The following is an 11,943-nucleotide window of genomic DNA, read 5'->3' on the forward strand; positions in this document are numbered from 1 at the left end:
AGCTTTATCTACATAATTTTATTTTATTCTTATATCAGCCATATAAGGTACATGCTGTTAATATTCCCACCTTACACTCTAGGAAACTGAATCTTAGAGAAATTAAGAAACATGCAGCATCACATAACTAGTGATTGGCAAAGTCAGAATACTAATAACCCAGACAATCATTTGATTTACACTATCTTAAACTGCAAACTGATAGTTTTTGTCTAAACATTGTATCTGCTTAAAGCATTAACTTTGGACCTTTACATCCCTCATAGCATGCAGGACATTGATTATCCACACATTTTGTTGTTGTATAGTTGCTAAGCTGTGTCTGACTACTTTGCAACCCCATGGACTGTAGCCCACCAGGCTCCTCTGTCCATAGGATTCTTCAGGCAAGAATACTGGAGTGGGTTGCCATTTCCTTCTCCAGGGGATCTTCTCAACCCAGGCACTGAACCCACGTCTCCTGCATTGGCAGGTGAATTCTTTACCATTGAACCACCAAGGAAGTTGCTATTGACAAAAAGTATATAGTTAAGAAATACTTCTGGTGTCCTACTAAATTTAGGAAAGAAAGATGAAAACATATGTTCTTATTTCTCTAAGCCCTAAAATGCCCTTCTCCTTGCTCATTCCAGCTGCAAACTTCTTAGCATTTCAAATTATCTTGCTTGTTCCATACCTTTTAATCTGATTATGAAGTAAAGTGAGTTAAAGTGCACTGTCAACTGAAACCATTTCATGCCCAAGAGAGAAACGGAAAGTTTCTGTTTTTACAAGATATAAAATTGTCATAAAATAAGTATAGTCTAATCTGTGCCTGGCTTTGGGTCAAGACTTTGGTACATACAAACAGGAAACAAGTTACCATAGAAGTTAAGAAAACATTCTCTGGTATCAAAGAGTCTGCTTTCAAATCCCAACTCTACCCTAGGTAGTTATATAATCATGGAAAAATTATTTACCTCTCTAACCTGCAAAAATGAAAACAAAAATAGCTCCTGTTTTACATCTCAAGATTCAATTATTCCACATAAAAGTGATATCATACAGTATTTGTCTTTCTCTATCTGACTTATTTCAGTAAACATAATACTCTCTAGGTTTATCCACATTGCTGCAAAGAGGACAAGATTGAGATGCAAACTACTGAGAATAAAATAGATGGCAACAAGGATACATTGCACAGCATAGGAAATTACAACCTTTGTCTTGTAATAACTTTTAGTGGAGTACAAAATGTAAAAATATTGAATCACTATGCCATACACTTGAAATTAATATAATATTGTAAATCAACTATACTTCAATGAAAAATAAGGTTAACTGAAGCAAAAGATTCAATGAGATGATTTATGTATAGCATCCATCACAAAGTAACCTCTTAATCACTATTACCATCAGTGTTTTAGCACATGTATATAAAAATGTAGTAGAATATGGGCTTCCCTGGTAACTCAGTGGTAAAGAATCTGTCTTCCAATGCAGGAGATATGGGTTTGATCCCTGGGTCAAGAAGATCCCCTAAAGAAGGAAATGGCAACCCACTCTAGTATTCTTGCCTGGGAAATCTCACAGTCAGAGGAGCCTGGCAGGCTACAGTACATGGGGTCAAAGAAAGAATCAGACACAACTTAGTGACTAAACAACAACATAACGATGCTATTTGCTGAAATAAGCATCTTACGAATGAGCCACCTTGAATCCTCCAGTACCCAGCTGATCTGTCCCAACTGATACTAAATAGAACAAAAAAATTTGTTCTATTTCTACTGTATTTGTTTTATTTGTATTTCAATTTATATGAATATACCACAATTTGTTTATACATTCTGTTTCTAATGGATATTTCAGTTCAGCCGCTCAGTCATGTCTGACTCTTTGCAACCCCATGGACTGCAGCACACCAGGCTTCCCTGTCCATCACCAACTCCCAAAGCTTGCTCAAACTCATGTCCATCAAATCGGTGATGTCATCCAACCATCTCATCCTCTGTCGTCCCCTTCTCCTCCTGCCGTCAATCTTTCCCAGCATCAGGGTATTTTCCAATGAGTCAGTTCTTCGCATCAGGTAGCCAAAGTATCGGAGCTTCAGCTTCAGCATCAGTCTTTCTGATGAATATCCAGGACTGATCTCCTTTAGATTGAACATAGTTTGATCTCTTTGCAGTGCAAGGGACTCTCAAGAGTCTTCTCCAACACCACAGCTCAAAAGCATCAATTATTTGGTACTCAGCTGCTGGACATAGCTCATGCTACTTATGGACATTTCAGTAGTTTACAATTAATGAGTATTATAAATATTACTGTGGTGAACATTCATATACAAGTTCTTTGGTTAACACATGCTTCCATTTAGAGCTGGAATTTAGAACTGTATCAATTTTATTACTTTTTCTTCCATTTTCCATTGTCTATGATACCAGTAGGTATACCTTTTTTTTTTTTACTTTTCAGTTTTATTGAAAGATAATTCATATTACATATCTATTTCTCAATCTTTTCTCAAAACTTTCCTTACTAAATTTCTAATTTCAAATGACATTTGAAATTATGCCATTCCTCCAATCCAATTTTTATAGTAATCTCTATAGTTTACAAGTAGACAAATAAAAAAGGACCCTTTTAAAGTGATATTTTACTAACAACTTCAAAATATATATGCTCACTTTACTCACATAGGGCAAAGCTAGTGGTTTAGAGATACAGCTGGAAACTTAGCTTATCTATTATTTATTTTGGTCTCCTTATTTCATTTTGTCTTATTTTTATTTTTGTTTTGCAAAATAGCATTTAACTTCAATTTCTTTGACCATTTAATCACATGTATCCCCAAAAGAAAATATTCATACAAACTACTAAATAAATTTCATTTATAAGCTTTTGTACTTTTAATTATCAGTAGGCAAAAATAGCATGCTTTCAATGCTATAGATTTTGGCATATTTTTCCAGTGAACATATTAATGTTGCCTAATTTAGACAATATATTGAATTGGCCCACTCTAACTTAATAACTTAATTACCAGAGCTTATCACCATATATGGTCACACTCTGAGTACTGGTTGTTACTGCTTCAGCATGTGAGTTTTGTAGAGGAAAAAATTCAGCCTATAACACTCTCCATAGATATCTGATAGATATCTCGCCAAAGATACACAGATTGCCATGAAATAATGGCACATGAAATAATGCTCAAAACCACTAATCATTAAGGAAATGCAAATCAAAACAATGAGATGCTACTTAATATCATTAGAATGATCATTGGAAAAACCAAAAACAAAAACGAAAATGACAAATGTTTATGAGGATGTGGAGGACAGGAATTCTAATACACTGCTAATGGGAATGTAAAGTGGCACAACCACTGTGGAAAATAGTATAACAGTTCCTCAAAAAATAAAAATAGAACTACCATATGAGCCATCAATTTCACTTCTGGGTATATACCCAAAAGAATTGAAATTAGAGAGTTGAAGAGCTATATCTACACCCATACTCACAGCAGCATTAGTCACAAAAGTCAAAAGGTGAAAGCAACCCAAGTGCTCACTGATAGATGAATGAATAAACAAAATGTGTGTGTATGTACACACAATGGAATAATATTCAGGTTTTAAAGGAAGGCAAATATGGTGCATGTTACAACATGGATGACTCAAGACGTTATGCTAAATGAAATAAGCCAGGCACAAACGGACAAATACTATATGATTTCACTTACATGTATGCATGCTTAGTCACTCAGTCATGTTGACTCTTTGCAACCCTGTGGACTGTAACCCACCAGGTTCCTGTAACCTGCCAGGTCCATGGGATTTCCCAGGCCAGAATACTAGAGTGGGTTGCCATTGCCTTCTCCATCACTTATATGAGGTACCTAAAACAGTTAAATTCATAGAGATAAAAACAAAATGGTAGTTGTCAGAGGCAATAAGTTGTTTAATGCATCAGCTTCAGTTTTGCATGAAGAGTTCTGAAGATAGATGGTGATGATGGTTGCAGAACAGTGTGAATGTATTTAGTGCCACTGAACTTATATATAAATTTTATGTTTATAAAATGTACAATTTTAAATTATGAAATGTATAATTTTATGTTTTTTACCAGGTTAAAAAACATTTAATCTATACAGCAAATATAAAAGCCACTCAGCAAATAAATATTCATACTTGGATTTTTCAATGTAACAGAAGTTCAACAAGGTAAAGTTGATATACTTAGCAAGTAAAAGAATCAGGTTTCAAACGCGGGTTATATCTCACTCTAGAGACTTGAATGCTCAAATACACCACACTGACCATGTGTTCTCAACATGGTTCAAATATTTGTGGAGAAAGCACTGAAAAATCATGACACTTTGCAATATAAAAGAGTCAATTAAGAAAGTGCAATATATCAATGTTTTACTGATCAAAAGTGTTCATTTGAGCTCTTTCTGTAATGACTTCTTCTGGACAGCAATAATACACCTAACCTGCACTAGATAGTTTATCATTTCATAGAACTAGCATAAAGTTTTATATGTCAGTATTATATTATATTTTATATGTATTATATTTTATATGTCAGTATTAAGGAGAAAAATATACCCCACTGCTCCTAATTTTCCTTTAGAAATCAGTAAGAGAGGAATCACTGAACTGCTTAAGAACCTGAATTGCAAAAGATCCCATGCTTTGCTCCAGTTTGTTGAAAAATTAGTGTTAATGCTTATGTAAGGTATCTGGAATGTCAAGCTTTGTGCTTCATTTTCACACTAATAATCCAGACTTCTCTAAGACTCCAAGGTTAGACTCCCAAGAGACATTGTTTCCTTAGCCAATTTCTGCTTGACATTATAGTTTATAAAACACCATCTGAGATACAAAGAAAATAAAATTAATAAAACACAGAGCTAGAGCCTCGTATCAGTGTGTGGAGGATTTATGCACATAAACTGCCAAGTACAGGTTTTGAAACAGACCCTATAGACTTCCAGTTGCCATAGTAACTGCACATTTTTATTTAATGTGAAAGTGTAAGCAGATGAGCACAGCTCAGGTAAATCATCAGTGATGCCATTGTTGGCCTCTGAGTGGCAGAAATAAGAAGAAAATGCTGTCACTTTCTAAAATAAAATAATCATAATCATAATTTATACCCCTGATTTTTTGGTCTGTGAACATCCCCTTAGAAACTTCTTTCAGTACTGCTTGACTAATTACTCATGAAGAGAAAGTTCTAATGAATTATTAATAATTTTGTTATTGAAACATTGGAGAATTATACAACAAATCGTGTAAATATGGCAATTTTATCAAACGTTTGCACTTTGCTATCTCACTTTCTTGATCCTAATCTGTTCTTTCATTTACCCACGAAAGAGTAAGGGTAGGACAGCAACTAAAACAACTTTTATAAACATAAACCTTCCTCTGAGATGCTTACAGGTTATTTTCAGGAAAAAAATAAAAAGAAAAGAAAAAGGCTTTCAATTGGAATAATTGAAGGAAATGATGATGACAGATGCTAAAGCTATCATCATTAAAATACTTGAACACAAAACTAATGTCCCTACAGTGGTTCTTTTTTATTTTATTTTACCTGACAGTGCAGAGGGCATGGCATGAAGGATCTTAGTTCCCCAACTAAGGATCGAATCCACACACCCTGCAGTGGAAGCAAGGCATCCCAACCACTGGACTACATAAAAGTACTCTCAAATACTTATTCTTAATGGTATGAAGTTGTTAGAGAAGGCTATGTTTGTTTGATCATATAGCTGAGAATGAGAAATTTCTTAATTGTTCTGTTTCCTACATAAGCAGGAAAATATTGCTAAAATAGCAGTACATAGTTTATGAATGTATATGATAACAACAGAAATAGGCACTAGAATATACTAATTTTTTTTTTACCAGGCCTACAAATGTTATGCAAAGACATTCTTTATGTTAACAAAACTGCTGTCACTTACTGAATACTTAATATGAGCTGAGCCTTTTGTTAAATGCTCACATACTCTAAAGTTCACTGATTAAGAGCATAAATTCTGAAGTTGATGTTGGGTCTAAATTCTTATTCCACTGTTTGTGAGTTATATAATCTTAGGCAAATTACTTAACCTCCAAATCTTGGTTTCTTTGTTTCCAGAATGAAGATAATAATAGCCCTTACTTCTTCAGTGTTCTTCAGAGTGTTTTCATAAAGGACCAAATGAAAACCCTCATGTAAAATATTTATTTACAGTATTAGCAGTGCACAAATGTTAGTAAGTTTATATTATTATCTCATTAAATATTCACAACAGCAAAAGGTAGATATGATTATCTGTATTTCACAAATAAGAAAATTGAGGCTTAAAGGATTTAACTAACTTGGTTTTGTAAGTAGTAGATATAAAACATTGATATTTACCTTGTTCTTAAATCTATACATATTGAATCAACGTGGGAACTAATATTTTGAGATCTGGTTGCACTTCTTATCCTTTCTCTATCCTCTTGAAGATGTCCTTTGGTCAATCCATAAGTATTTATTAAGCTTCCACAATGTTCTAATGCTTTTCTACTCATCAATGTGATACAAAAGAAAAACAATTCATGACATCATGGAGCTTACAATTTATCTGAGAAGAAAATGTGAAAAAATTTAATAAAGGATTAAACTGAATGATCTCATATCTAAGATTCAGGATTTAGTTGCAGAAAGTTGAGGTATAGGTATATGGGCATCATCAGAGAAGAATTCATAGGATTAAACTGAGTTTTAGAAGATGAATATAGATAGATCGATGATAGCTATTCTTAGAGAAAAAAGGAGGACATTTTGAATGTAAGAAATAAAATAAAGAAAGACACCAAAGTACTTATTGAAAAATAATTTGGAAATGGATTTTGAAGCTGTAAATTATGGAACTGGAAATGAAATTAAACGATTAAATGCAAAGATATAATTGGGACTTCCCTGGCCATCCAGTGGTTAAGATTTTGTGCTTCCACTGCAGGGGGCACGGGTTTGATCCCTGGTCATGGAATTAAGATCCTGCATGCCATGCTACACAGCCCACCCCCTCAAAAAAAGATGTAATTAATAGGAAAAATATAATTGAAGTTAGAAAAAGATTTGATAAAGAAGGTGAATAAAAGAAAACATACAAAAATTGGTTTGGAATAGTCTCACTTGGACCATGAGAAGAAATTTCATGTACCAGAGAGAAGAGTAGAGAAACTAAAAATGAAAGCACTTCTACTGGGGGTTTTTCAGTTGGAAACTTATTGTATAAAGCTTCTTGAATATTGCTGACTTAATATGAAGATGGTTGTAAAATAAAGAGCAACAGCACAAGTGATGGCCAATACCTACAAAAAAATGTAATTATATGCATACAATGATAATTAAAGACATAATATAGTTTCTGTTACTTTGCATAAAGATTAAATAATCTTGGGAAGATATACTGGGTTGGTAGAGATATTGAAAATAAGAGCAGTCAAAATCTAAGGTAAGCAAATCACAGGCAGATAAGAGGAAGATAAGAAAAGTACAGTTTATAGAAGCCAAAGAAACACTAGTAGAGTGTCAAGGATGATTTAGATAGAGATTTATCAAGACATTTCTCTTGTAATATCTGTATTCCCCATTTATGAATCTGAGAACAAATGCTTAGAATAACTTCATACACTTTGAGTACAAGGGTTCAGGTTTCAAAATTTATTGATAGTATTTCTGTACTGTCTTCTGCAACCTTGGTTAATCTACGTTTCTGATACAGGAACAAATTTTATTCCTTCATTTGGAGATCAGGGAAAATCATACAGTCCTCTGATAATCATACAGTCCTCTGAAAAAGTCACAGCAAGCTACCTGGACAATAGTAGGTATTCAACAAATTGTAGTAGTATTCATTTCTGCTTTTATTTAAACAAAAAGAGTTGACTGAGGTGGTTATTCAGGGAATAGATACAAATAAGATATACACATCTGTTTCTGCCTAAAAGATTTTCAATTTTCTATGTCTAAATTTGGGCTGGTGAAATTTCAGCAGATATTTTATATACCAAAAACAATTCCCACTGCAACCTTAAAGGACGTTTATATGTCACATAAAGTGCTAAAATATTATCTCATATGTATCCTTGATCATCCATATGCAGAATTAACTGTAATGCCCTTTCCATGTGTGTGTCCTCAAAAGTCCTCCTCATTCTTAAAGATTAATCTTTAACACTCCTGATAAGTCTTCCTAGAGAAGTATTCCTAGCCAAGGTGGAGGTTCAACCATTTTGTCCATGAGAGCTTCTCACCCAATCTAAGCACTATTCTTGTTCTCCATTTTGGTATTGCTTAGCATAGACAGTAATTTTAGCCCTGAGCTTATATTTAACATACAGTTATTTCACAGCATACATAATATCAACATGTGTGTGTGCATGTATAACAAGTTTCATAGAATAGTACATTCCCATAAACTTTATTTTCCATAAAAATGCTGAATTTACAAGATACTGTGAGGGTCAAGAGAATGTCCCTGTGAGGTACAAGTTTCCACCAAACCCCTCTTTGTCACATAACTGCTTCAGCTAGGCAAATAATAATTTTCTGTGTCATAAAAGGGTTTTAAGATATATACTCATTCAGTCCTCTAAAGATCAGAGTATGTCAGAACTATTTTCATCTAAGTATCTTATTGCTTGTGCAATGTACTTAGATTTCTGGTCAAACAGAATACTTGAGCTTTTCTCCTTAGAGTACATACTGAATTCTAAAACTGTGCTCCTCTTTATACCAATGATGTTCTGAATAGTTTTAATTATGAAAATAAGGACGCTTTTCTAAGTGGCCATAATTTATTTCACTTAGTAAGTAGCCTTATCATGACCAATTACAGTAGAATGATCAACTTTCACAAGACCATCCATTTAGCAACAAAATCAATACCCTTTATATAAATGATTTTTCATATCTTCTGTTTTTTTTTAATTCCAAAGAATAGCCTTCAGAAATTTAGGTATATTCCCTTTGACACTTGAGTTCGAGTTAACATATATGACTTGAGACCAAATAAGGTCAATTAGAAGTATTAACATTTACCGACTCGATGGACTTGGGTTTGGGTAGACTCCGGGAGTTGGTGATGGACAGGGAGGCCTGACCTGTTGCAATTCATGGGGTCGCAAGGAGTCAGACACGACTGAGCAACTGAACTGAACTGAACTGAACATTTGGACATGTATGGTAGAACTTCTTAGCATAGCCCACTACATGTACCAGGTGCTCAAAAAAATCTTTGAGAGAAGAGAAAGTGTTTTTCTTATATATGCAGATTAAAGTGTTATATAATAAATGATTTTAGAAATGAATCCTTTTGGAACATTGGTTTAATTTTTGGCTTTTATTATGTTTTCTTCATAAAATGTGCAAGTACCAAGATGTTAAATAGAATAGGTTTTACAGAAAAATTCACTTGAGTTATCTATACATATTCCCTCTCCCAAATAGACGAGATAGAATTTATGTATTTTGATTTCTGGGACTACTTTAAGACCAGGTAAAAGAGAAATAAAACAGTTCTAATTACCACTAAGGTTGAATCCCAATAGTTTGCAGATGAAGATTTTCTGAGCATTAAAGAATTGAATTCGGGTGCATATCTGTGCTTTCAAAGCCCCAGAGAGAATCAATTTAAGGGACAAATCTCAAGATAACATTCTCTCCTAGTTCTTAACATAGGGCTAGAAAATACATCAGTATGTATGCGTGTGTGTGTGTGCATATATACACAAATATATATGGGCGTCACTGGTGGCTCAGACGGTAAAGAATCTGCCTACAATGCAGGAAGGGATTCCCAGGTGGCTCTAGTGGTAAATAACTCACCAGCCAAAGCAGAAGACATCAGAAACACCAGTTTGATCCCTGGGTCAGGAAGATCCCCTGGAGGAGGGAATGGTAACCCACTCCAGTATTCTTGCCTGGAGAATCCCATGGACAGAGGAGCCTGGTGGGTTAGAGTCTATAGGGTCCTAAAGAGTAGGACATGACTGAGCAACTAACACTTTTACTTCATACATACATACATTTATATGTATGTATGTATATCAGTATGTATATATTCAATTTTATCAAAATTTCTTAAAAATTAGGAAACTCTGATTCTTTTTTTTTTTTTTTTTTAGAATTTCTACAGTAAATTTTTTTTATTTTAATTGGAGACTAATTACTTTACAATGTTTTAGTGGTTTTTGCCATTCATTGACATGAATCAGCCATGGGTGTATATGTGTCCCCCATCCTGAACCCCCTCCCACCTCCCTCCCCATCTCATCCCTCACGGTCATCCCCAACCACACATTGGTTTTGAGTGCCCTGTTTCATGCATCAGACTTGAACTGGTGATCTATTTCACATATGGTAATATACATGTTTCAACGCTATTCTCTCAAATCATCCCACCCTCACCTTCTCCCACAGAGTCCAAAAGTCTGTTCTTTATATCTGTGTCTCTTTTGCTGTCTCACAGATAGGGTCATCATTACTATCTTTATAAATTCCATATATATGCATTAATATACTGTATTGTTGAAAACTCTGATTCTTATTTTATTTCAAATGTCTCTTTAGCCCCCTTTCCTCCCATCTATATCCTAAGAAATGATAAAATTCTAGCCTTTCTCTAGAAAGGGAAGTATTTGGTCACCAAAAAGAAACGTGATCAAATCTTGGAAATGTAATAAATTCTTGGATACAGAAATATTTGAAATTAAGAAGTAATGTAAAAAAATTAGCATAATGCCTTTTATGTAGTTTACAACATTTTACTTCTCATCAGTCTTTTAAAGATATTTTACAATAAAACACGAAGCTAGAATTTTGTATCTGTGTGTAAGAGATAAGTTTTGAGGAAATCAGCAAAATGTTAAAACCTTCCAAAGATGTCTTAGAAAATGTAAATCATATTTTTGCATATCTCAAAGCATTTGCTAGAATCACTCTTTAACCTCTTAATGCCAAAAGAGCATTATTGTATTGGGAATAAGGAGAACAGATGAATGGGAAAAGATATCACTAACGGTACAACTGAGTACAAATGTGTAGACAGTGATTGCCATAATGAATATTTGCCTAAGACAATCAGAAAAACACCAGCAATCTACAAAAATGTGCTCTTCAGTCTCTAAACTGTTGGATGGAGGCTTTCAAATTTCCTATTATCTTTAAAATCAGATGTTTATTATGCAGTCTTTTCTGCATAGCACTTGACAGGTACCCACCTAACTCCCTCAAGCCAAAGAACATTGCCTGACAGCAGAGAATTCTGAAACTCTAGTGTATATTTAGAAAATAAATGCTTAACCCACCAGTATGGAAAGAAAGCTATGGGAACAACTTCCTCTATTATACATTCACACAAGTTTGGAGATATGACTTTATAACACATGGTAACAAAAATCACTCTGTTCTTCCCAAAGTAAATACAGCTGGAATTCTTAATCAGCATCTTTGAAAGCCTAAGCCTAGCTTATATATTTAAAGATGCAGGCATCCTAAAGTTACCACAAGCTAAACTGAATAAGGCTTGTCCAGAGACTCTTTAGCTTTTGCTACATGCAGAACCAATAAGGGTCTGCTGATGCTGTTATCAACTGCAGTCCCATCAGCACTACACACTTGGCTGGGCATTTTGATAGTAATGTCTTAAAAGAAGTAGACAAGATGGGTTTCTCCTTTATATGCTAATGAATAATAAAGAAGAAGCTTCTCTAACTGGGTTAGGAACTGAGAAAACAGATGAAGTTTGTGACATTAGAAACATAAGAGATGGCATCCATGATAAATTCTCACACTGGGAAATAAATACTCTAACTAGCTGTTTCTAAATTTGGGCCTTCCAATTTGGAGGGCTTTTCATCCTATGACTAGTTCACTAGTGGTATTTACAGGCCCTGCAATGCTAATACAAAA

This window comes from Muntiacus reevesi, chromosome 17 (genome assembly GCF_963930625.1).
Source record: "Muntiacus reevesi chromosome 17, mMunRee1.1, whole genome shotgun sequence".
In the NCBI taxonomy this organism is placed as follows: Eukaryota; Metazoa; Chordata; class Mammalia; order Artiodactyla; family Cervidae; genus Muntiacus; species Muntiacus reevesi.